The sequence below is a fragment of the Talpa occidentalis genome, unplaced genomic scaffold (assembly GCF_014898055.3).
Source record: "Talpa occidentalis isolate TD23 unplaced genomic scaffold, MPIMG_talOcc4v2.1 talOcc4.9, whole genome shotgun sequence".
NCBI lineage: Eukaryota > Metazoa > Chordata > Mammalia > Eulipotyphla > Talpidae > Talpa > Talpa occidentalis.
In genome coordinates this window covers 30763239-30790929 of record NW_023605305.1, presented here as the reverse complement: position 1 = coordinate 30790929, position 27691 = coordinate 30763239, and the positions used below count along the sequence as shown (strand labels likewise).

General features: G+C 37.4%; 1 protein-coding gene and 1 long non-coding RNA gene across 13 annotated transcripts in view; one reads left to right on the top strand and one right to left on the bottom strand.

Moving 5' to 3' along the window:
- Positions 1-27691, top strand: part of LOC119235247 (AGBL carboxypeptidase 4) — a 940458-nt gene that overhangs the window by 384032 nt on the left and 528735 nt on the right. The gene's annotated exons all lie outside the window — the stretch shown is intronic.
- LOC119235249 (uncharacterized) overlaps positions 22220-27691 on the bottom strand; it is a 39161-nt gene continuing 33689 nt past the window's right edge. Inside the window, exon 4 of the long non-coding RNA XR_008550429.1 lies at positions 22220-22629. This is a non-coding gene — a long non-coding RNA (uncharacterized LOC119235249). The remainder of the gene's footprint in view (positions 22630-27691) is intronic.

Below are 27691 nucleotides of genomic sequence, written 5' to 3'. Positions count from 1 at the left end.
GAACCTTAGTTTCCTCACAATAAAGGAGAGATAATAATACATTATGGTGAAGCATTGTTATGGGAATATAGGGCAGTAATGTATATAACAGGATTCTGTACAGTGGCCAACAAATGGCAGATGCTCCAAAACGTTGCTATTTTCCACTTCTCCTTTCTGTAGCATTTGATTAAGGGTGGTCATGGTTTTTGAATCAAGCAAGTTTTCATATGTGTACAATGGAATCACTCATAGTGGAATACTGAATAAGATGCTAGTGTTGGGAGGAGGAAGAAGTTTGGGGAGAGCAGAAAGAAGAGGTGTTAATGATCACAGAAAGGCAAGTTAGAGGGCTACCACAGTAACATCTGTAACAGATGATGAAGCTTGGACAGAAGCAGCAGAGATTAAGATAACAAAGAGGAGCTGACAACCAGAAAGAGTAGTATTTTCAGGGATTTTTTTCCTGAGTAACAGTGCTACATGGCAGTGAAATGTATTTCTTATGGGGTATATACAAAAAAGACATTGTATCTGGGGCTGGATAGAAAGAGGGACCTCTCTGGAGAATCTAGAGTGATGGAGGTTTTCCTGCAAGTTAGATACAGAGAGAACTCCCGAAGAAAAATACAAAAAATATTTAGTAGGAAATACCAGAAACACCATGAAATCTTGGAAACAAAGGGAAATGAATCCTGAAGAATATTTAAGGATCCTAGCAGGGCTTTGACAGTTTGTATACCATCCAACATGTGTAGCCATCAGAGTACTCTCCATCAGAAAAAAAGAACCTGTTTACAGTTCCTCTTTGGGGATTACATCATCTGTTGCGCATGTTACCGAGGTTACAAAAAAAAAAAAAAAAAAAAAAAAAACGACAACAAAACACTGCCCCTGTTAGTGGCCATCTTACATGAACAGAAAGAATATTTATAAACTGTTAAAAGGGCTTATCCTGGTATCCTTTCACCCATCCCAGACCTAGATTCTCCTCTTCTTGTTTTTGCTTCATGTTTCCATTTGAAAAACAACATGCACAGTGATCAATCATGCAAACAAGGCAAAACTCCCACAGAGCACGTGAAAAACTGAACAAAGATTATTTTTATCTGTCTAGTTAGGATTTGCATATGCTGGAATATTTTTGACAGGTTCCTTGTGGCTTTCCTGAGAGAGAAAAAAAATATGAATCTACATATACGTAGAAGATGAGGGAATATCAGTGGAGAAAAATGGAGTGAGTTTCTTTACTTAAGTTTCTATTACAAGTTATGAGACACTCGAGTTACAAAATGGCAGTGAATGATGGTGCCTCTTGCTGATAACTTCAGACAAATGAGAAAAAAATGACTCCTTTCAGTCTTGATAGGAGACTGAAAATTGTTTCTTTCCAACCTTCAAAAACATTTCAACAGCAAATATATTTGGTGCTGCCTTTAGCCCCTCTGTACTCCCTCAATCTCAAGGCTTTCAGGTCAAGACCCCAGGCCAATGTTTTGTTTTGTTTTGTTTTTTTCCCAAACAGGAGGCTTATTATGAAGTCACAGACTACCAGCAGATGATGTCTAAAATGAGTCTTGCTGTTAAAAACATAGTCTTCGATGTGTCTGAGTGTGAGGTTAGGTGGGGAACCTCAGCAATTTGCATGGTCATGGAGAGACCTTCTCTCCAACAAGCGACTAGACTGCTGCCTAGATTTCATTGTGCAGCCCTCCAGTTTCCCACTAGGACTGTATAAGACTAGTGCTGAAGTCTTATATGAAAGTCGACATGCTTGGTTGTTGTTCTGACACCTCCCTTAAGTAATTCCATCTCCCAAAGAGGCAGAATCTTCTCCCTGTGCTGCCCTGAATGCACTGGTTTACTGGAATCTTCATTGCCTATTTGATTTTAGCTTTACTTGCCACTTGGATTCCACATCTATGCCACTTGCTTGCCTCTTTGGGTCCCTGGCGGAAAAGTCCGAGTCAACCACCCTGGTTCCAACTTGATGTGCTTTTGATGGAAAGTAGGCAACTGGGTTATTCTCGAACCTCTTTTCCTCCTATTCCTTATTTCCTCCCACTTCCCATTGACAAGAGTTACTGAAGCTCTTTCCCAAACAAATCATAAGTCTTATGAGGGAACAGATAGTCTGAACATACCATTGTCAACATAAATTTATATATTACACTTTTTGTTTATGTCTCTCTCTCCCATTAGTCTGTGTTGCTATGCATCTGGAAAAACTAGCAGCTTAATACATGATTGTTAAAATGACTTGATTTTACAATCTGGAGTAAAAACATGCCATATTCAAAGTTATTTAAGCCTCTTGAGGGCTCAAACCCAGGTTGGGGACACAGGACCTGGCTCTTATGGATGGCTATAGGAGATAAAATACCCATTTGTGTCTGATCACAGGGAATTCCTCAGGATGCAGAGTTAGAGACATTCCTGTTATTTTAGAAGATAGAAAAACCTTTCTAAGGAGGTACATATACTGGTCTTTCTAGATCTAAAACCTCTTACTTCACTCAGAGTTCTGAAGTGCTTTTCTCAATGTATCTGGGATTTAATTCAGAAAGCCACATTAATGAGGCAGTTAGCATTTCCCTTCACATCAAGAATTCAAATCTACAGTGAAGGGGCATATTTGATACAATTCTGTGCAGCTTACAAGTAATTTATTACTATCACATTGTAGAACTAGGAGTCTTTGTCACATTTTTGTTTACACGTTTACTATTCTTCCCCACTACTAGGGGTCAGGGGTAGTGTTCTGCCTAAACAAGGCAAAGTTCATTTGAAGTGTTTCAAAGAATGGCTGATACTTTTAGGGTCTGGAAAAAAATGAGATTATATCCTTTACTTCATAAAATGATAAAGTAATTATTAAAAAAATACTTTTGCTTTTATTCCTTGTTCTGAAAATGAATCCCTCCTAGAAACATGAATAATGAAAGGAAAAATACTAAACTTACAATTAACCTAGTTGCTGAAAATTCATAGAAAAATTCATTCTAAGTTTCCTAGCCAGTAAGAATTAAAGGCAATATGATAGTTTGCGTAGTTCTTATTGTCAGAAAAGAAGACACATGCTAATCCCTTAGGGAATACAGTTTTTTACCTGGCAGAGATTTCTCATACAGGACTTTATACAGAGCCAAATTAAATAACACAATTGCTGCCTCAAGTGACAACCTTTGGCAGTAGCAATGGTGAGTGGTCTTCAATGATATGAGACAATATTATGGAACCATTTCTGAACTATCATAATAATGAGGATTTGCCCTTGTCTTGATTTGGTTTGCAATAATATAATCAAGAGTTTACCTTAACACTTTTAGTTTTCCTGCCTAAGGGCTGGCAGCTTGTTTAAACATTTGGCTTTATTCAGCAGTCACCTGAAAGTTACCTACCCTATATTCTGGATGGCTGATATCTCTTCTGAACGACTGAATGCCAGTTGTCAATGCCAGTGTCCAAATTAAACCATAGGTTATCTGAGCTGATGTAGTAGCTTCCCCAAAGGCTAATTGTGAAACTTACCTGTGGATATGCTCAGTTTTCTTGAATGGCAACTAATGGGCCAAATCTAGAAGAGTAACTTCTGTGTCTAGTCTAGAGATTGGGGTATTAACGGCTAGTCTCTTTTTTGCATTATGTCTTCAAGTGGCTATGTTAGATCACATGAAGGGAAAAAAAAAATTATTTTCTTCCTGATACCCAATGTAATTTTCTCTGGACTACTTTGTATCTATAACTCAGCTCCAAGTGAAAGAAAGAGTATCCTTAGGAACGAGACAGCTTTGTGTCCATGTACAGATTTTATCACCCATTAGTGTGTGACTAGGGGAAGTCAATAAAATTCATTGAATCCTAGTTTTACCATCTATTAAACGGGGATAAAAATAGCTACTTTCCATGTTTCTTTAGATGTTTGAGTGACATAATTCATGTAAAGCTCCAACCCAGAACCTGCTACAGTCATCATAGCAAATGGTAGGTAGCTCCAGAATGAGGATGTTTATGATGGTTATTTGTAAAACCGATAGTTCAAGTCTACTTCAAATGGTTGTCGTGAGACAATAACTTTGAAAACTTCCCATGCTATTTAAATAAATCAGGCCCTCCCTGGTGGTGCAAGGGATTAAGACATAACCTATGAAGCTATCTGCAGCCACTACAACATGAGTTTGACGCCCAGCCAGGGAGCTACCCACATGGTGCAGGAGACCTCTCCTGTCTCACCTGCTGCTCCCCTCAGCAGTGTATTTCAGTCAGTCTGCCTGGTCTGTTCCCCATTCTGTCTCTGGTAAGTCCTCTCACCCCCCAAACCTCTGGCCTGTACCCTACTTCTTGCATGCATAAATAAATAAATCTTTAAAAAAAAATCAGTTGCTCTATCTGTGTCCCTAATGCAGTTCTTAATACTGGTATAAGAGATATTACATAGCAGAGAAGTTAACTGTTTAGTTATCTGTCTCCCCCACTACATTGGCAAATTCTCCCATGGAAGATTGTGTCACATGTGATCACTAAATGTTTCATAAATAAGAAATGAAGTTTTTTTGTTTTTGTTTTTTTTAAAAAAATTATTTATACAAGAACCAGGGTATAGGCCAGATGTGCGGGAAGGTGAGTGGATTCACCAGAGACAGAGTGGGGAACAGAACAGGTAGACTGATGAAATACATTGCTGAGGGGAGCAGAGGGTGAGACAGGAGAGATCTGCTGCACCATGTGGGTTGCTCTGAGGCCGGCAGGGATCGAACCAGCACTGTAGAGGCTGCAGACAGCGTCACAGCGCTGCGCTCAACTGCCTGTGCCACCAGGGAGGCCCAGGAACGAAGTTTTAATGTTTCCCTTGAAATAGCAACAGCAATAGCAACAGCTACTACTACTATTTGTTGAATGTTTCTAGTTAACAAGAATTGTGCCAGTCATTTTCACATGTAATATTTAATTTTCATAAAACCCTATAATATGAGCATTATTATCCCTACTTTACAGATAAAATGATAATCACAGAAATGTTGTGATCCTTTTGACATGACTAGTTGACTCACATCCTTTTACTTCTTATGACTTTTATCAAAAGTTAATTTTAATCTATTTTCTCTTGGTCCCCCAAAATTCTGAAATTGTGAGTTGTTTGTGGATGAATGAGAACTGTCTTTCTAACTCGACTGCCTATTTCTATAATTAAAATGTTTCTCTACACATAAATGGTAAATAAGAGAGACATTTCAAAAAGAGTATCATCATATGACAGCAAAGGAAGGACTACTAATAAAAGAAACAGGACTTTTAAAAACACTTACATGGGTTGATGGAATGTTGTTGTTTTTCGTCCCTCAGAACATCTTGGCTGCATGCTGAGGATGCACTTGGGCCATAACCAGGACACCATTTGGCGTCATACTTTGAAATTAGAGGTTGAAAATGCATTTTCTAAAGAGGGAAAGACAATATCTGGAAGAAAAAGAATATTATGTTTCTACTTCTAGGGCCCCATTAGAAGCAAAGGAGTATAAAATAGCATTTCCAGGGTGGAAAAGCAATATATATATAAATAACTTTAGCAAGAGAAAGCTGGAGCAAAAGGAAGGGTGGAATTATAAGCACAAAGGACTTGCCACATGGTTAAAGTCTATTATTTTAGAGAATTTTCTGGGTCCACCTCATGTTCAGTATTTGTGAAAGTTCATCCAAAGGCATTTTATGAGAAAGCGGTGGAATTATATTCATTAAACCAGAGTCAACAGTATGACTTTTGCCCATGATCTTAGAAGTGAGGGGTAGAGGTGGGTTAAAATGATTAATGCATCTTCAAGTACTCAGAGATGGGGAATTTTCTGAGACAGCCTATCTTTATATAATGAGACCTCATGAGTAAACAAATAGCTTATTAAAGCATACAGCAAATTTTGAGGCAATTTATTAAAAACACATTTGCACACATTTTCTTTGTTTAATTATTATTTTTATTTTTTTAAAGATTTATTTATTTATGCATACAAGAGCTGGGGCACAGGCTAGAGGTGTGGAGGGTGAAAGGATTAACCAGAGACAGAATAGGGAGCAGAAAGGCAGATGGACCGAAGTACACTGCTGAGGGGAGCAGCAGGCGAGTGTGGAGAGGTCTGCTGCACCATGTGGGTATCTCCCTGGTTGGAGATTGAACTTATGCCGCAGAGGCTGGGGACAGCTTCATAGGGTGCATCTTAACTGGTTGTGCCATCAGGGAGGCCCTAATAATTATTTTTATTGAATAACATTGGTTTACAATATTGTGTTTTAGAAGTATCTGTCCCTTCAGGTATTATTACCACTCCACATACACCACCAGAACACTCATAATCTACCACCACAGTCCATTGTGCTTGCTCCCTATTTGTTCTTGTCTGTCCTCCAATTCTGGTAGCCTCAATTCTATCGTCAGCTTTCTAGGGTTTGTTGTTAGTTTGGATTTATGTGACCTTTTCTCTAAATTCTACATATAAGTAACACCATTCAGTATTTGTCTTTTCCTTCTGACTTGTCGTTAACCATAATCCCCTCCAGCTCTGCCATGTTGTCACAAATGGCAAAAGTTTATCTTTTTTTGATAGCTGAATAGCGTCCGTCCCATCATGTATATATACCATATCTTCCTGATAAATTAATCTGACTTTGGGTACTTATATTGTTTCCATAGCATGGCTATTATAAACAGTGCTGCTATGAACATAGGGGTGCATGTTTCCCTTTGAATTAGTCTTTTTGTATTCTTCAGGTCGATACCTAGGAGTAGAATTGCTGGGTCATATGGTAGATCCATTTTAAATCTTTTAAGAAACCTCCATACTGTTTCCCATAGGGGCTGGACCAGTCTGCATTCCCATCAGCATGTGAGAGGGTTCCTTTATCTCCACACCCTTGCTAACACTTGTTTCCATGTTTTGTTTTTGTGACTCGGGCCATTTTTGCAGGTATGATGTGATATCTCCTTGTGGTTTGATTTGCATAAACTTGAAGGAAAAAATACACAAATTTTCAAATTATGCTGCTATTGTTTGTGGATGCTGTGAGATAGAGATCTTGTTTGGAATCTTTATGGAAATGGAATACAGCAAACCCCTTAGTAAGGCAAGTGATGCTTTCTCCTCTGAGTATAGAGAGAAATCATAGGCTTTAGAGTCAGAATTGTCTTCAAATCCTGGTGCATTTTAGTAGCTGCATCACCTGAGTCAGATACTTCACTTCATCTACACATAAATTGGAGATAGCAACATTTAATTCCTCAGGTCTTAAAAATAACGAAGATTAAATGAGGTCAGTATATACAATGATGCGTAGGTTTTGGATATTATACTCAGTAAAATGTAGCTTAATCTAGACAGTTATTTGTCTGGATAATGATATGAAAAATTTATCTGGAAACTTATGTATGAGTACATTTTCTTTGTCACAAATTAAATTTGACCTTAATTGCTCTTCCTCCCTCCCTCTCTCCCCTCCGCTCCCCTTTCTAGACATAAATGGAGGTGATTTTTGCTTAACAACTATTTATGGAGTCCCTTGTACATTGTATATCGTAGGTCCTGATGATTCATAAAGCAGTCATACACCTGGAATACAAATATCCTCATGAATTTTTCTGTCTTACATGGACTATTGAACCAGTCATCTGGTTTTCCTACTTTCAATATTCCCCTTCAAATCTATTCTTCACTTACTGCTAGAATGAGATATCCAAAACACAAACCATATCATGCCAATCCCTTTCTAAAACCCAGTCAGGGTTTTCAACCACCTGTAAAATTAAATTTCCTATCTGTAGATATAACCGTCAAGGTCTTCATGAACTGTTCCCAACTGACCACTTCTGCTTCATTGCTAACCAGTTCTTAGCTCACAATTCTCACTGGGGAACCTGACCTTTTCTGATCATTCCCCTCACTGTCAAATGGCTTACTTACCTCTGCAAATTACTTATTATCAGATGGGGCTAACCTTTATTATTCCGTTAACATAATATCCTTTATCATTACTTCCATTATTAAATATATATTGTTTTGTGAGTAGAAATAGTATCGAGAATGAGTGAGAAGATCCCTCTTAACCTTGCTTCATTAGAACTTTTGTGTCTCTATCCGGGACCTTCATTGTATATTTGATGTTCATGGAATTCCAGCAGGAAGTGGCCAGAATTGAGAGTAAAGATTATTTCCTTTAACCAAAATATAATGCAACAAGAAAATTAAATCTGGAAAAATAAAATATTATTATTTCATTTGTACATTTCTTTTACTCCTTGACTTAACAACATAATATAAGTTTTATTTCAAAGTCTTTTATTTCCAATGGTCTGAGAGTGAAATGATACACATTTAATTTCCTAACAAGGCAAGAAATACCTAAAGTTAATTTCAAAATTACTTGTTTAAGTTGTCTCAAGATATTAAATTAATTAAATATTTTAAATTAGTTTTTTATATGTGTTAGTAGTGCTGGTTTCAGTGTTTTTCAAGGTCCGTGATAACATTTCAAGGTCCACCTGGCTGAATTGCTGCTTCCCTTTTTCACATGCACTGGCACTCCTACCAGGACTGACTTCTTAGTTGTTCTGCTCAACACTGACTCACTCCCTACTTCTGGTAATGAAGATTCTCTTCATATGGTTTTCTTGGGAAATATCTTTAAGGTTGGGAAATGTGTGTGTGTGTATTTGTGAATGTGTGTGCCTGCACATATGCGTGGGTCCAACAAGAGCTGAGTTCTGACATATCACGAGTAAGTTGTTCTCCTGGGAAGCCAAATCAGGCATAACCCTGTTCAGGGTTTCTTTGGAACAATGACTTGAGTTAATTTTATTTATGTAGCTTTATAAAATCTGTTCAGCAATCATAAGGCCAGCATTCCTGTGGGTCAAATGCACTCTGTGGTAAAATGAAAAAGTTCTCCTGTGTGGTAAGGTCAAATTCTTGGACCTCTCCTGCCCTGAAATGTTAGGCAACAACCAAGAATGCATTTTCTCAGGGACAGACATCACATGTCTACAAAAAGGACAGCTTGTCCTTCAAAATCTGTCTTGAATTCTCTAGTTTCTAACTGTTTGGTTCCTGTTGTCTGAGAACTGCCTGCCAGGATAGAGAAGATTAGAGGAGAGAGTTAATGGGGGAGCACTGCTGATAGGATTGAACTTGAGTATAGCCAACACAGACAGAGGAGACTATATTACCTGCGAGGGGAATCAAAATCATCAGAGTTTTTATTGAGAATAAATAAATCATTAGTGAGACATTGCTGCTCAGGGTTTAGAAAATGAATTGGCTTTCAAGTCACAGAGATGATGTTTTGAAACCTAGCTCTAATATGTTCTACATATGTGATTTGGAGCAAGGTAAAATATCTCTCCTAGGTTTGGTTCCCTTTTCTGCAAAAGAGTTAATATCAGAATAATTCATAGGCATAAGGTAGTTGAAAAATTAAATGAAATATATGGAGTCACCCAGAATTCACAGCACAACCTAAATTATCTAAAAATTATAGTTGTTATTACCAGTAATTATATTAGTAGAATGAGAAGAGTTGGAGGGGAAAGGATAACATAGACTGAAAGAAAACACCAAGAAGATGAATGGCAAAGCAGTGTTCAAGATTGTCGAGAGCAAGAAAGGGCAAGAGAGACTCAGAATGGTGTGCATATGTAAAGAAGTTTCCAGCCCTTATTCAGAATGGGAACATGAATTTAATGGATACCCAGCCTATCTTTTGATGGTACTGCTTTCTGCCTTCTGAGCTGCCTTTGCAGCTCTATCTTGTCAATCAACTCAGCTAAATTAGTTGGTTATTATGTAGAATAGGGCAAAACAATTTGGATACTGCCTTTCCTAGGCCCCATTCTCATCCCAATTCTGTATTACAACTCACCCATACCACTGGACTCCTGAAACTGCTCCTATACAGTATGTTTTTGCTTAATTTGGCTTCCTAAGATGGTACCTGCAAGAACCATCCCAGAATATCCTTTTACTACTAGGAATAGTACATCAATCTTGAGGTCATCAGTTCTCATCAATTGGGGAGAAAGAGGGAGGGAATAATCCATTGAATAGATTTGTTCCCAGTTCCCTTTCCACCCACCTGGCTCCTCCCTTTTTCCTTGTAGTTGAAGTCTGATATTCAGACAGTCCTTCGGGAATTGTCGTTTTTCAGATTCTTCCTACTATTTCCAGAATGTACTGGCCTTCAGACCGTTCCTCAATCTGGTTATTTCTGCTGGAGTTGTCAGTGATGTTTGCAGTGTGGGTCCCAGATGTGAATGATAGAGTCCTAAAAGCTACTCATTAGGGGGAGGATGAAGTACAAAACTTAATTTCTTCATTCTAGACACTCTATTAATGCAGGGAAAAAATGTATAAGAGTGTCAAAAATGGGGGTTGTGTTTGTGCAGGGCTGAAGCCTTAATTGCAAAATTGAAAAATATATATGCAAAATTGTTAAGAAAAGTAGGCAATGGAATAAGTAATAATGATGATGATAATTGTAATATACCTTTTTTTTCTACAAGGCTCTCCCCCTTCATAGGGCCATCAAGTGTTCAAGGGGTTTTCCAAATCTCAGAACCAGTTGTTGGCGTTCAGTCCATTAATGGTGTCCATTAAGGTAGCAAGCCCAAGATACAGAAACAGAGAAGCTGATTATGTACCCTCCAATTTCTTCTTCCTCAAACTATGTAGGTGCCCCTTTGTGCAGTGGTTCTCAGCTCTTTCTTGATCACTTCTGTCAACCCAGGTACTTAAGTGACTATGACACGTCTCTAAACTGGGCCTATTTTCATCTTCCTTTCGCTAATACCAAAACTTGTCTTTCTTAATACTCCTTCACATTACCCTTGTCCAAGGCCAGCCTGACCTCCTCATATCTTCCTGATTATCTGTATTCTCCTAGGGCATTGCTCCTTATCTAAATTGGAGCAAAGATTGGAGGAAAACTGCTTTTGTTTTCTAATGTAAGGGTATATAGTCCTTGGAGACTTGTGGAGATTCAGGAATTCAATCATAACATCATTAGAGCAATGAGTACATCTATAAAAGAATTTTCCATTTGTAAAATACTTTTCCAAAATTTTATTTATTTATAATTTTACATTGTACACATGTCATGCAATGGATATATAAGCAACATGTAATATAATTTGTAAAAGGAAACATAAACTGACTGTTAGGACCAACTAGTACAAAACCCTATTTTTTTAAAACGAGAAACATGAACCCACAGAGAAACTGTGATGTGATTACACGATTGGGATTGAGGCATATGCCAGGCTTTCTTGAATCTTCAGACCAATATCTTTATAAATAGGAACCCCACCTCCCTACCTCTAACCTTGCTACTTTTCTATTGAGATTTGTCCTGGGGCAGGGACAAAACTGGGTATCTGTACTGCACATGCCTCTAGTTTGGTTCCCCCTGCAGTCATAGGAAGTATCATACATTCAGTTTCTACAGAGTCGAAGTGCTTTTCAGAGCCTAAGAGGAACAAGACAGTTAAGCAAGAATCAATAGGAGCTAAATATAGATGGATGGAGCTTGTTTAAGGGACACAGGGAACAATGAAGAAGAGGAGCAGCCTTATTTACCAAGGAAAAATTCTATGCTGCTTTCCTCTGTGTCCTTGAAGGAAGAAATATGGAACTTCCAAGGAGTCACTTTGGCAATAAATTAAAGCCATGTGGGAAAGCAAGAAGAAATGAATTTTCAGGAGGCTATTCATTAAAAACCCTGACTCAAAGAGAAGAGGCACAAGGAGGAGATTGTTTTGGCCTATGGATTATATCCAAACATATTGATACTCAGGGTACAGATTAACCAGCCAAAACAACACCAGTATATAGTACTCCTTTCTGAGTAGTTGTTTCCAGCAAAAAGGAAGTGATCATGTGATAAAGCACCAGCAGACAATCGCGTTGTCATTTATTAGCTGTGCAAAGTAATCATTTTCACTTTTCTGAGCATGATATCTCTAGAAAATCTAGTTTCAATAATTGCTTTTTGTTGAGTTTTAGGAGTTCTTTATATACTCTGTATATAATTCCTTGTAAATATATTTTTATAAACATTTTCTGCCATGCCACAGGTTGCCTTTTCACTCTGTTGATTGTCTCTTTTGCTGTGTGGAAGTATTCAAATAATCCAACATCAAATAGCCCTACTCACTTTCTTACTAGTTTCCTGATACATTTCATTTGTGTCCCTCCTAAAATCCCTTTGTACCTTTCTCCATCAGTTAGTGCTTTAAACCTTATCATTGTCCTCATTTATGTGCGTGATATGCCAGTAACTTCTCCCACACTCTAAGTTCATTAAGATTAGGAATTCTGGGCCTCCTGGTGGTGCACCGGGTTGAGCGCAGTGCCGTGAAGCTGTCTGCAGTCTCTGCAGCACGGGTTCGATTCCTGGCTGGCCAAGCAGATTCCCACAAGGCGTGACAGACCTCTCCTGTCATGCCTGCTGCTCCCCTCAGTAGTGCTTTTGGTCTGTCTTCCTGTTCTGCTCCCCACTCTGTCTCTGGTGAATCCTCTCACCCTCCCACGCCTCTGGCCTGTACCCCAGCTATTGTATAAAATAAAAAAAATAAATCTTAAAAAAAAATTTAGGGATTCTTCTGTTTTTAATGTTGTTATCTTTTACTGCACCTCAAGAAGTATTTTGCACATAGTGGAGACAAAGTAGCAATTATAAAAGTAAGAAAATATGAAAGGAATTTAGAAAGATGTGAAATGAATTACAGGGATGAGAAATTCAGTGTAGTCACAATGTTCTTGTTTATTTATTTATTCATTCATTCGTTATTTTTTTCTCCCACAGCCTATCAGTTTGTTCCTTGTTTCTGCTTCACCCTCTTTACCCCAGAAGCCTAAGATTATCAATATCCATCTGCTTTGTTTCCTTATTTTATTCATATGTGTAATGTCACCCATTATTCATCTTTGTGACTTGCTTTGCTACACTTAATTCTCACAAGTTCTTTGAGTTTTGCTGTAAATGGTAACATTTCATTTTTCCTTATAGCTGACTAGTATAGTATTCCATTATGTGGATATACCATATCTATTTTTTTAAGCTGTTGCTAAATCCTAGCTATTATAAATAATATTGCAGTATACATTGTAGCACATATACTTTTTGAATTGATAGTTTCATGTTCCTTTGGCTATTCTTTCACAGATACCTAAATGTGGGATTGCTGGATCAAATAGTATATCCAGTTTAAGTTTTTTAAGATAGATTCAGATCACTTTCCAAAATGGGAATATAAACTGAAGCAGTTTATAAACTGCTTCAGTTTATATTCCTATCAGCAATGTATTAGGATTTCTTTTTCTGACTGCTGGATATAAAGTTTATATAAAATGTTTTTATAATAATGAATGAATGACATTGTTGATTTCATCTAAATTGTTATATTGCAGGTGATCATCTTACTGACATTTTATATTTTAGCAATGACTCTTCCCATGTACAATTCTTGCACTATTTTCTATTTATACAAATGCAGTAGTGGATTAGTACTCATCTATGCAAGTTGTTGATTTTTAATATTGACAGAGTCCCTCGGAGGATAGTATTACCTAGGAAATAGAGGTATTAATTTCATTTCTTTGTTGTCACGGGAGTGAATACTCAATCATTATATTGTTTATTACTCACTAGTTTTTAGTACCATGAGATTTTCTACCTTTTCCACCTTCATCCCCTACATACATATGTCTTCTTTCTGGCTAGGAATACAGGAAAAAAAAAAATCAAGAATTGTTATCAAGATTAAATTCACCATGTCTATTTAGCCTGTTGGGAAGACAGGAAGGTAGAGCAGATCCTCAGTAGAGAGTGCTGAAGATTACTTAATTAAACAGGGCTATAGGATTAGATTCAACTTTATACCTGCAATTTCCAATGAAATTCCCTATCAAGGAAGCTTTAATGACTTTCTGAATGTCATTTTGTTTTTATTTTTTAAATACCTGGCATGAAATGTCATTGCATTTTGAATAAAACTGAAGAATTAATTCTTATTTATTTGGCAGAAATGTTTTTGCACTTTAGTACATTTATATACATTGTAAAAAATTGCAGTTAAACTTTATCCAGTTCTGGGAACTGCACATAAAAAGGAACTTTAACAAAATGGAACATGACCAGCATAGTAAAATATCTTAAAGCTTTTTTGATCTGTTAAATGTTTAAAGGCACTGTCACTTCTAAACTACGTAACCTTGAGCAAGTTCCCTTAAACCTTTTTGACTTGAAAATTCCTTATTTATAAATTAGACTAATATGTAAGGTGCTCTGAATATTTTGTTATAATATCTCCCAGCAAGGAATTCAAATGACTCCATCTTTGTGTGGCAGGCTGGGAAGGCCCTGTTTTCGAAAAATGGAATGAGCAGGAAATTAACTGGAGAAGCAAGACCAAGAAGAATAGTCATTGTAACTTCTCCAAAGAATACATAGAGATTGCCAATAGACATATGAGAAGATGTTTATCATCTCTTATTATTAGAGAATTATAAATCAAAACAGCAATGAGCTGTCGCCTCACAACTGTGAGAATGACTTTCATTCAAAAGACAAGAAACAACAGTACTGGAGAGGGTGTGGAGAGATGGGAACTCTATGCTGTTGGTGGTAATATAAATGGGTACAACAGTTATGGAAAGCAGTGTGTGATTCCTCGAAAAAAAAAAAAAAAAAGAAATTCCATAGTCTGCAGTTATCCCTTTTTGGATATTTACCTGAAAAATAAAAAAAAAAAATAATTCAGATAGATATATATGCCACTATATTTATTGCAACACTGTTTATAACATCCAAGAACAGAAAACAACCAAAGTGTTTATCAGCTGATGAATGGATAAAGAAGATAGCTATGCAGGTATAAAAAAAAAAATACTGCCTTTTGCAACAATGTGGCTGGGCAGAGAAAAACATATATGGTATAATTGAGAAAACAAACAAAAACCAGATGAATTAAATAGAGTTTAAATAAGCTTTTGGACTATAATGCCAATTCATGATTTTACCACCAGGAAATAGGAAAGTGGGATGGATAAATCAGGAAAAAGAGGACACTGATATGGGAAAGATAGATTGGATTATAGTGGTGAACAATATAGTGTATATGCATGTTGATTTTCAATGATGAATAACTCAGACATATAATGTTATAATTCAGTGTTGCTTCAATAAAAAAAGAAAGCAAAAAGAAAAAAAAAAGTTCCCTCCAGTGTGCTTTCAGATTCAGGAGGAAATGGTGGGGAATAAATGTTCAATAGTAAGAATGGAGATGGTTGGACTATTGACAACATCTAATGTAGAGCTTTGTTGTCTAAGGGAATGTATCTGAAATGAGTTTGGGCGAAAGTGATAGGATTGGGAGTGAGATAATGTGGAGAGGAAGACAGCAGGGCCCTGGGAAGATAGTACCCAGAGAAATTAGGTATGCTTGGGGATACAGGATATCACATTATTTTGTTTCCGTGCCCTTAACATATTTAATAGAATCCTAAATACACAGGAGCAGCAAAGATGACCAGGTCTGTTCCCTGATATATTTTGCACCGCCTGTTCTCTTAGAGTTTCCACATAACCTGTCCACCATTGCCCTCTGACATTAAGAAGTTACAGCCGTAGAGATATAGTTCTGAGAAAGGGCTGGAAAGTAGACAAAAAGCAGTTCATGACAAAGAACAGAGAAGAGATCAAGACCAAGGCAAGAACTAATAGAACACTGGATGATGGAATGTCCAATACAATTTCTGACTTAAAGAGGGCACAATGATGGCTAAATCAAACTAGTTAATCTGGTTAGTTACCCAAAGTAGTTAATCTGGGATGATATTCAGGAACAGTCTTTAGAAATTTTAAAAAGCTATCATGGTAGGCATCAAGTGTATGTTGTATGTTATAAGAGGACAGAACTAGTTCAGAGTTTAGAAAGACAGGGAAACAGATTTTGATCTTCCTTGGGGACAAAAATGGGAGCCATGCAATGGTGAAAAAAGGTTGTCTCAACAGTGATAAGAGCTGCCTGTTACTAAAAATGTATGTATAGCAGCTATCCTGGGACTTTCTGTATTAAATGAAAATAAAAACATTGCATAAGCCAAGTAAAATCAGTCCCCATGTAAGTTGCATATTTGTTGCCTAGATCAAGGGGTTCATTGTTTGGCGTGTATCAATTAATTGACTAGTCCAAGTAGATTTGTTGTAAAGAGAGCTTTACTACTTGAATCAAGCTAGGAGATGTGGAGGTCCCTCTCAGCACAAGGCCTCCCTGTATTAAGGGAATTAGGATTTCTATAGGACTATTGGTATTTGGACAGGATGGGAGCAGGGTGGAATGTCTGGAGTCTTGGTTTCAGAGGCCCATTATAACTTGACCAGCTCATGCTTCTGCTTGGGTCATGTGTTCAGAAGGTGGTGGTTAAGGGCCCCCACCTTGGACAGAGATTTAGTATAGAAATGGAAGTTAATGAACCCAAGGTAATTGTAGGTCAACAGGGTCCTCTTTGATTGAGGGTTTAACAGTTGGGGCCAAGGATCTTTAACTAAATTGCATTAAATATCTCTTAAAAGTTTTCTTGATAATGCCATCTGCTTTGTCAGTCTTCTGCCTCCTGGTTAATTTCTCTGTGAATCATTTTCTTTGTCAGTAAAATGGGCACACTAATAGAAATTTTAGTAGTTATAAGGATTTGATAAGATGTTAGATGTTTAACTCAGACTCTGGCATGTAGTAAGCACTTGATAAATGTTGTGATAATGATAATGACAGAGATTAAAGACAAGAATGCAGAGGAGAGGTCCAAGACAAAGATTATGATAATGATGTTGACCTTGATACAACTTTCTTTCTTATGCAGTTCAGCCAAGTTAATTATTTCAAATCTATGCTAGGCTCATAAATGTAAGTTGGAATTCATCTCTGATTAATTATTTGACTGCCACCTAAGAAATAGATGGACAGTTGCAATCTCTTATGGTAGGAAAAGTCAAGTAGATAAGACTGCAGGTCTGGAACTAGATTCATCTTCTGGGCTTAGACAGGAAATTTAGAAAAAAGTTTGGATAACTAGAAGAATAATAGGAAAGAATACTTTCCCAACTGACTTAAAAAAAAAAAAAAACATAACAATTGGGGGTATAATTGATACACAATTAACTGCACATATTTAAGGCATGCAAGTTGATAAATTTGGACATGCATACACCTATGAAACCATCATTTCAACTGAGACAATTAACATGTCCTCACCATACCACTCCTCCCTGCCACCCTCAACTCAGTCTCCAAGAAACCATTGCCAAGTAACTTTTGAAGAGATTATTTTAAAACAGACTGTTGAATCATTTAGAAAGATTGGGAGAAATATACTTAACCAAGGGCATTAAAGAAACTTGCAATGGACCACCAGGAGAATTCTGTGGAGAGCAATTTTAATGGTAGAAGCCCTTATGCTGAAGATTGAAAAGCAAATGAAAGGTGACAAAAGGGAGTCAGCAGTGTAGAATCCTGGGAGGGAAGAATTTCTCTAAGAAGGGATTTTGCAGGTAGGATATTGCATGTTGAAGATAATCCATAATTATTAAGTCACTATTATGTAATCTACCCCAAAGAGGATACAAGAGGGTACAAGAATTAAATCCCTGAGGAGTAATTGGCACAGGATATATTAGGAACTTTATATTGAGCAAACACAAGGACTATTGTGGGCCCATTAAGAGCAAAAGAATGTTGTAGAGACAGAAGCAGAAAACTGTCTTCAAGTGTCCACTGAAGAGAGAGTTTGAGGATTCAAATCCAACAGGAATAAAAAAGAAATACTCTCAGACTGGGAAACACTAGCTTACTGAGTATTAACATTTGTGTATGAATTCTGAAAAGGATCTTTTATGACTGGAACCTAGGTAGACTTTTAAATAGAGGATGGACTTTTCTGGAGAATAAGAACCGAGGCATGTTGTAAAGAAAAGAGCAGTAGGTTTAGCATCAGCCAGTGTGAGTGGTATCTTCTCCTCATCAGCTAATCTTTTTGCCATCTCTCTCTCTTTCATAAATAGGACAAGGGCCATTGTAAGTATCAAATAAGAGAATGTTTATGAAGTGTGTGTTCTCTTGAGTTTTGTTTCTGTTGTGTAAGGTTATTATAATTGATCAAGAAGAGTGGCTAATACTCAGATGCCCTTTTATTCATTTATTTGATAGATATTTATGAGGTGTCCACAATATGCCAGCAGTAAGAATATTAAACTAACACAAATTTAATTTATGTTAAAATTAATTGTTACTTCATTTTGGAATAGAGAAGCATCTTTGATAAATTATATGATTGGAGAAATACACACATACAGTGTGTACTAAAAAAAAAAAAAAAAAAAAAAAAAAAAACCTAGAAAAAAACTAGGAAAAAACTCCCAATCTAGCCTGTAGTGCAGTGAGAGGCATCAATTTAGAGAAAGTTTCATGCCTTTCTTCTCTTACCATACAGGGCCTTCTTTGTATCTGAGTTGGTTGTTTAAGGGACTTAACCATTTTTCTAGATGACACACTCTTTGAGGGCAGGCACTGTTTCTGATTCATCAGGAAATATTTTTGATTCATTTCTATTTCTCACTTACTGTGCTCAACAGACAGTGTGTACTGAATAATATTTTCTAAATTGAATTGAGTAAAAAAGTCAGGACTTCCATGATGGATACTTCTGGTCCAATTAAGAACAGAACTTTCAGAGATTAAAGTCCTATGAGTTCTATGCTTATAAGACCGTATCGTATTACTAGTTCAAGTGGTTCTCTAACTCTTTTCTCAATAACACTTTTGCCTGATTTATCCTGTTAATTACACACATTGAATGATCAGATCAAAGTAACCACTTACAACCTCTGCTAGTCTGTCCTTTCCTGTGCAATACTAAGATCTTTATGGAAATAGACAAGAACAGTGAAGGGAGGCTTGGAGAAAAAAGGGAAGCTACCCTATAATCATGTTTATTGTTTCATAATAGGTTTATAGAAATTATGAATGCAGCTATTTTATTAATGGGACTTTTAATTATATATCATGGTGAAGGGTGAGGCAAAATATCTCTCAGCCCCGCTAATTAATATGGGTATTCAATGGCTGTTAATTAAGGACAAAGGGAAACAAAGCAACACAATCCACCCTTGACTCTGATGAATGCAAAGTCAAATCAGTAGCTTATTTCCAAGTTAACGAGATTGATAAAAAGTCAAGTTCAGACCCAAACCTTTTCCCCTTAGGAGACCATAATTTTGCTGTTTAGACAATAGAATAAAGGACTCATCTGTGGGCCCATGAACAAAGGCAAGAATTGCAGGCCCTGAGGAGACAAGGGAGCTATGGATTATTTTGTGAGACCTGCATTTCAATAGGCAGCATTTCTCAGGCCTTTTATAGCCCCTGCTTATCCTAGAAACATTGTGTGTAGCTTCAGACCCACTGAGAGGTCCAGTCCCAGACAGACATGTTGGTCCAGGTAGACATGATCCTAGTGCATGTGCCTGTTTGCCTCTGGTCAGCCATCCCTTCCAGGTTTGTGTAGTTCTGTGAAGAATCACATGCATACTAGCAACCTGTCTTTCCAGAGGTGAGTTATGTTTATACATGCTATGTACCATGGCTAATATCTTTAGTCTTTGGAGGAAAAGAAAAAGAAAAATTGTATCATTTTATAACAAGAGTATCCTGTTGAAGAAAAGTTATATAATTCAGAGAAAAGAGTATGGGTTTTAGAAACCCATAGTGATTTTACCACTTAATAGCTTTAGTGACCTTGGCCTTGAACCACAGTTATCTATTTTTTTAAAAGATTTATTTATTTATTTATTTATTTATTTATACAAGAACCTGGGTACAGGCCAGATGCGCGGGAGGGTGAGAGGATTCACCAGAGACAGAGTGGGGAACAGAACAGGCAGACTGATGAAATACACTGCTGAGGGGAGCAGCAGGCAAGACAGGCGAGGTCTGCTTCGCCATGTGGGATTCTCCCCAGCCAGATGGAACCTGCACTGCAGAGGCTGCGGACAGCTTCACAGTGTGGGGCTCAATCGCCTGTGCCACTAGGGGAGGCCTGAACCACAGTTATCTTATCAATGAAATTTGGTTATCAAAACCCACTTTCTGATGTTTTTGTTAGACTAAAATTAAGAAGGCAAAATTACCAACAAGAGAAGTATTATTAAGACATACCTTGCATTAAAGCAGGTACATTTTAGTTTACAGTGGTTGGAACTTCCCCACAAACCAGTGAGGTAAGCAAACCAGCATTTACTTTTAAATTTTTCCATTGATATGGAAACTGATGGCCAAATGATAAAAATACAAGAGGCTATTTAATCATGGAAGCTTAACTTCTTTATTTTAAAAAGTTATGCTATTGTCCACCTGCTGGATCATGGCAAGGATCAAATGAATTCATGGAGATGAATGTGCTCTGTGAACTGTTGAGTGCCGTATCAAATTTGATGTTGTATTAAGGATTTGGTTGCGGTCATAGAGACAAGCAGCAGAACTGTATTTATGTTATTCATTAATTCATTCATTTTTGCTCATTCATCCAACAAACACTGTCAAACTAGTCTAAGGGCCAGGAACAAGGCATTCACAGTTTTGAAAAAAAGATAACATAGCTGGATAAACTGCAAAAGAAGGCATATTATTCTAAGTAGATTAAGAGAGCTGTGTCAAAAGGTGAATTCTCTGTAATGGTACAGTTAGCCATTTTCTGGTTCTCTTCTTTGGTCTCCACTCCATTTCATTTGATTCTATCCCACCCCATTCCCTATTGCTCCCAGATTTACACCACTCATCTACTTAGGAACTTTCTGTGGATATCCATTGTTTATGTGTTAGCAAATAGTAGGCTGTCTGTGTAGCCACTCTCTTGTACTCTCATGGACATTGCTAATCAATCACAGTACTTCTTACTCTGAGTCTAGATTCAGTCTCAGAATCCTTCACCACCTAACACTCCAGAAGGCAACTGCCAACTATCATAGTGGGCCTTAAAAGCTCTATTCCCTGGTATAGTATTCCCACTGTGCTTTTTTGTGATTCTATTCCTTGGGTTTGAAGAGAAGAGTGAAAACTTTGAGCTCTTTCTAAACCAACAGATGTTAGTGTTTTTTGATTCAGAAAAATTAAACCTCACAGGGGTTGAGGCTTTGTTAAAGTCTCACATTTAGCAAGTCCAAGGACTATGATTCAAATATCAGTATTTTGATTCCAAATTCAGTTTTCTTACTGTTACATCAAATTGCTTTTTAATATTATGTTCCCTGGAATCTGTATGCTGCTTTGCTTAAGCTTCATATTATGGAACAACATATTCATCCACTTACCCATTTGGTTTTACACTTGTCCATTCAAGATATATTCAGGTATTAGGGTATGTAGAGATAAGTACTCAAAAGTCTTGTAATGATTATATATAATTAACCTATTTTTATATTCTTATTCACCTTTGCAACCAAGTTCTGAGTACAATGCTGTTATATAGTATTTTTTTTAAAGATTTATTTATTTATGCATACAAGAACTGGGTATAGGCCAGAGGTGCGGGATGGGGGGAGGTGAGAGGATTCACCAGAGACAGAGTGGGGAGCAGAACAGGCAGACTGACTGAAATACACTGCTGAGGAGAGCAGTGGGTGAGACAGGAGAGGTCTGCTGCACCATGTGGGTGAGACAGGAGAGGTCTGCTGCGCCATGTGCTCGTCAGCTAGGGATCGAACTCATGTTGCAGAGGCTAAGGCTAGCTTCATAGTGCTGTGCTTAACTCCTTGAGCCACCAGGGAGGCCCAGCTATATAGTATTTGTTTAATCAATCAGTAAGTGTACTGTCTTGTGGGTGGGCAGCCAAATAAACAGACTTTGATAATAAAATACTGAATTGCCTGGCATTGTCTCTAGCATTCTGTAGGTGCACTGTGTTTGCTGTTAACTAACAACTAAGTCCAGTGTGCTATAGGAACACCCAGGAGGGTGTATTAACAGAGGGAGGCAGGAGTGCTACTGAGCTGCATATGAAAAGGATCAAAGTATGTTATACACAGAAAGAACAGTATGGGCAAAGATAGTAGGATTTGAAAAAATACAACATATCTGGAAGAATGTAGGAAGGTAAAATGAGGTAAGATACACATAAACTACACAGTGAAGATACAGCCATGAGGACTTTTCCTTTATTCTGAATGATGTTTATTAAAGAATTTTAAGTGAAACAGCCACATGATGGGTTTGTCTCTGAGAAAAAGCTTCCTGTATCATGGTTAAAATTTTTGACACCAACTCAGCAAGCAGTCTTCAACATTTGACTTTCATAAATGTTAACTTTCATTATTGTTAACAGTGAAGTCAATAGATGGTTGTGTGTCTCTGCATATGTATATGTATAAAAAGCAATATCAGCAATAACATTTTCCTTAATTAATTTTCCCATGACTGAATTCCTATTTGAATATTCGTTCTTACAACATTGCAGTATGTTGTGATGCACTTCGGCGAAATTAACTCAACGAGCTCCTCTTTCCAATTTTAATATTCCGTTGGGTTTTCTATTCCCGAAAACTCATTAGTATCTGAGTGCAGAGCTGACGAGAAACAAGAGAGAGGCATATTGTGTGAATGTGAGTCAGAGAAAAGAGACAGCTGGCACGAGAATTTTCTAATAAAGCCCAAAAAGGCTGCTGTGTCTTAACCAAAAAAAAAAAAAGAAAAAGAAAAAAAAAAAAGAAAGAAAGAAAAGAAAAGGGAAAAAAGCATGCTTTGAGCTTTCCCTTTGTACTAAAAGTTCTGAATCTTATTCACACCTTTTATGAATGCTGGCAAAAAACAAATTGTTATCACTGAAACCTTCTCATGGACCCATGCCAGAGAAGTGTTGGTATGTTTTCCGATGGTGTTAGAATTTTTATAAATATTCCCTTCAGTCATTTGTTCACGTAGATGACATAGTTTGCATCTGCAGCAAAAGCATTTCTAGCAATGTATCTCTCAGCTATTCTTCCCTCTTTTCCTACTTCAGTCAACTGGTGCAAATTGACCATTCATTTATTACAATCTGTTTTCCCCATTTGCATGTTTTTACTTAGGCTATATTTCTTCCTAGAATGCTTTTCCCCCTACTGCCTTTGTATATTGACATTCTAACTATTTCCCAAAGCTCAGTTCAAGTGTTTTTCCTTATAAGAAGACTTCCATGAGCCCAGCAACTAAATGTGAATTAACCTCCTTTCTGGAATCTGTGGTGCCCATCACATTCCAAGTCCTGTGATACTTGTTTGTGTACCCACCCTCTTATAACTATACTGAGCACCTGCAATGTACCAGTCCTAAAATTATTATCAGTGTGGGGGTTGGTACTATTACTACCATTTTACAGATGAGGTATCTGAGACTCAGAAATGCCCTTGGTGAACTTAGACACAGTATGAGTACACGACTCAAAATGCACTCTTTCTATACTAGACAATTTTTCTGCATTTTGCCCAGTATTATAGGATATAGGGAAGGCCTTGAAAAATGAATAGATTAGGCATTTTGAGGACAAAGGTCATATAGGATTATTTCACATATAGGACAGTATGAAAGTAGGCATGAAGAAATAGGCATTGATGGAGCCTGAACAGAGGGTGTTGAGGAACATTGGCTCATCAAGCTGGCTAATAGGAAGGCTTTTATGAAGAAGGGGGAAGGGCATAAGACTGAGAGGGGAAATTATGCCCATACTGAAACAGGACCTAAGTGTGGAGCAGAGGGGCATTCTAATCCTAGGGCCAGGAATGGAGGGAGAAGCTTGGATAGAGGCAGGGGTGCATGGAGGAAGCTCATGGTGTTGCAAAGAAAATGCTAGAAAACAGGGCTAAAGATACCATACATAGCTCATTTAATGACTATTTACCTGTATATTGCTTAAATTGAGTCTGAAACAGATGTGACAGTTTGATTCTGATTTTCCTGAACTTTTGAAGAAAGGATCCTTAAATACTTGCAAGAATAATATTGAGTCAAGGAGCCCCAGTTTTAGGGAGGGAAGAGATGTGAGGGCAGGGAACTAGGCAGGGCATTGCATAAGCCAAGTAAAATCAGTCCCTAAACTGGGTCATGAGGCAGGGAGGTGTGAGGGGGAAGTAGCAAGAACTTCCTTCGTGTTTTTAATGTGTTAAGACTGTTTTAGTTCAATGTGAGGCATGATCAGGAAGAACATATGTCCAAGTTTCTCTTGTTTTGAAGTGTTGATTGGTATAACTAAGAGAATGCTAAAATAGCTCTATAGACACATTGAAACGTTTCTAAAGTAACATCGTAGCCTGTTCCAAGGGTGGTGAAGAGGAAAGAGGATTTGTTGTATTATTGTGGTAACAAGTAACTGACCCTTCAGCATATCATTAACTTTGGACAAATGCTGTCACCTCCAGCCAGATTTTGGGGGGATCCCTCTTTAGCAGCCAGGGTACTGGCATATACACATATGCTCTCTGTGATGCCTTGCTTATAGCTGGTTCACTTTCAGTGTGTGGGGCAAGGCATCTCTGCCTTCTATGGCTATTTCCTGTGTCCTTTTCTGTAAAATCTACTATGTCAAGAGGAATTTTCTATGGATGTAAGCACTTGGTCTGTCTTAGTTACTGCCATATCCACAGAGCCAAGTATGTAGACATTTGTGAGCAGAAAAATTGAGTATAACATGGGCTAGAAAAATATGGGTTTATTTTCTACTTCATGTAATCACTAACTGGAGGCTTCTAAGCCAATCATCTGGAGTTCCAAAGTTTCTGTGAAATGGTATAATAATGTCTATCCTGTTTGACTCACAGGATTCTTGTGAGGATCAAATACATGTAGCACTTGGAGGAAGATTATAATTAGCAGAAGATAAAGGGACGAGATCCATCACTTACTGTGTCCTGTGCCAGGTGCTTTACCTCAAAACATCGTAGTATTTCAGTCTCATGACAGTTTTGAAGGACATTATCATTGTCTTCATCTTTTAAATGAGGGCGCTAAGGCTCATAGAAGCTAAGGCCACACATTTAGTAAGTGGCAAACCTAAAGTGTCAAAGCCTCTTCTGTCTGACTTTGTAAAAACCCATGTTCTTATTCTTTATGCTGCACAAATGGGAGGTAATTTTATTGAAATACTGACATTTAAATATAAGATTTTACAGAAACCTATGCTATAATGTCAAAAGTTATTTTTAAAGGACACAAAGATGTCACCCGACTTTGTCTAGGAAGAGACATCTTTGCCCTAATTAGCATCATGGTTTCCAGCAACCTGTGTATCATGACATTTGCCATGCATCTGTGGGAACTAGGGTGATAGTGCTTTTGCTAACAGAGATCTCATCTACTGATGCTACTTTTCCTTATTTCTCTTCACCTCTTCCTTTAGTGATGCATGTTCATTGTGCTGAGTAGAGAATCATTTTGCCAATGTAAATTGTATTTGCTGGAAACCATTCCCACCCTCCACCCTTTCTTCTATTATTTGTCCTCTAACAGTTACTACAGTTTTGAATGGTTTAAGTGAGAGAAAAACATGTATTAAATGATGAGTAAGTATAAGAAGCAGAGACGTGCTTGGAATCCCAATTCTGCCCTTACATAGCTCAAGAACCTTGGACTCTCAGAAACTTAGCCTCCTTTTATAGAATAGCGAGAACAAATATTTGAGAGAAGTGTTTCAGAGGGCCAGTGTGTATGAAAGAGCCAATTCTGTGCAGTTCTATGCCTGAGACCTTGCACATGTTAGTTCCCTTCCTTTTTTTCCTTTATTTTTTTTTTTAAGTAATTGCTAAAACTCAAGAGACTAGAGTTATAGCCCCACTACTTGAGTCACTTCACCTGTGGGTCTCTCTTTCTGTAATGATGAGTTCAGTTAAAATAGTCTATAATTTTAATTGTAGTATTTGTGCAGGTGTCAGACCTATCAAAAACCAAGTGTCTACTACCATGGTGTAGGAAGTGCTGTGATGACTTGTGGGGGCTCTGTGAGTACTGAGGAGGAGAACAAATTTAGCCTTGGAGAAGGTGGATTGGGACTATAGAACAAGAGGGCTTCCTTGAGGTAACAGTGCTTGACCTGACTCTTAAATAAATGTAAGAGTATTCTAAGCATGGGGAGGAATAGCATATTTATGAGTTTATGTAAAGCCAAAAGGTAAGAAAAAGCAAGCAATTTTCAGAAAACTGAACATCTGTCAATAAAGTAGAACATCTGACTATTGTGTAAGTATATTTCTTATAAGTACACGAGTCAGGGTAATAAAGAGGATGAATAGCTTAAAACACTAAGGTGTTTCTACTTTATCACATAGATGATGAGGAACTGTGGAAGGAAGGGAAGGGCATGAGCAGTTTTGATTATAAGAAATAAATTTTTGTTACTAAAAATGACAATGGACCCGAAGAGGCCAAACAGAGGTAAACAGACCAGGTAGGAAGCAATTGCAGGAATTTTCCAGTATGAACATGGGTAGAAAAGAGACCAGTTGACTGTAGTAACTATGATTATGTGCTGACATGAGGGGGGAAATAGGAAAGACTAAATGAAATCAACATCAAGACTCTCAAACAGATAAGAAGGAATCAAAACCTTTTTTGAATCACAGATCCGTGTGTAATTATAAACAGAGGTCAATTTTACATATACACATATGTTAAGCAAAGTATAGTCTCCCTTTAATCCCCTCTGAGATACGGTTAGTTATTAAATTTTTATGTAATACCTAGGATTGAACATGGATCTATTCATAAAACATTACCTTGTGGCCAAGAAGCTTCCTGAGGCAAATTACCTTCTACATTTGATCAAGCTCAAGAGCAGGAGTTTGATATTTTTCAGTGGAATAGATGATGAGATTATGTTTATTATGTTTGGTACCTCCTGCCTACTTAGTGGACACAGCCATTCTGTCACTCATTAGCAGATTTATACCATTTAAAACCCTTCTATTCTCTAACTATATCATTTAACCCCCCAAATGTGTATAGGGCAGCTATGGTATTTCAATCCAGATATATTTGCTCAGTATCTATTATTTCTTGGGACATAGCCAGGTCTAGAGAAAAAGGAAATAGTTGCTAGGAGAATTAAATAAAAATGTAACAAACATGTAAGCTACCTAACACAGTGCTGGGCATAAGGGCAGCTCAACTAATAATGGTCCCCTCCTTTATATACCTAGATTATAAAAACCAGTTGATGACTAAAAAACAGCTTGTACCTGCTGGGATTTATAAGCTCCTTAGAAAGACCAGATATAATGAATAAAAATAATCATTTGAATGCTTCACAGTTTACAAGTCACTTTCTCATAAATGATTCCGTGTCAAGCTTGCAGTATCAATTCAGATAACCAGGGCATGACATACTATTAGCCCTATGTAAAAGATGAGAAAACTGAAATCCAAACAGTTCTAGTGACTGATCAAGACCAGATTGTCATTATGTAGCAAGACAGATCTCCTTAAACTGTGGTCTGTATAAGATACCATATAAACTTAAATTATAGCCTGTGAGTGCTATCACTTACAGTTTTACACAAAGTGAGGTTTGAGGAGCAAGGGTTTCTTCTACTTGCAACTGTACAATCTAGTGACATTTCCTACTGTTCTTCAGGGTTCACTTCTGAGAATGGTCATTCTTTG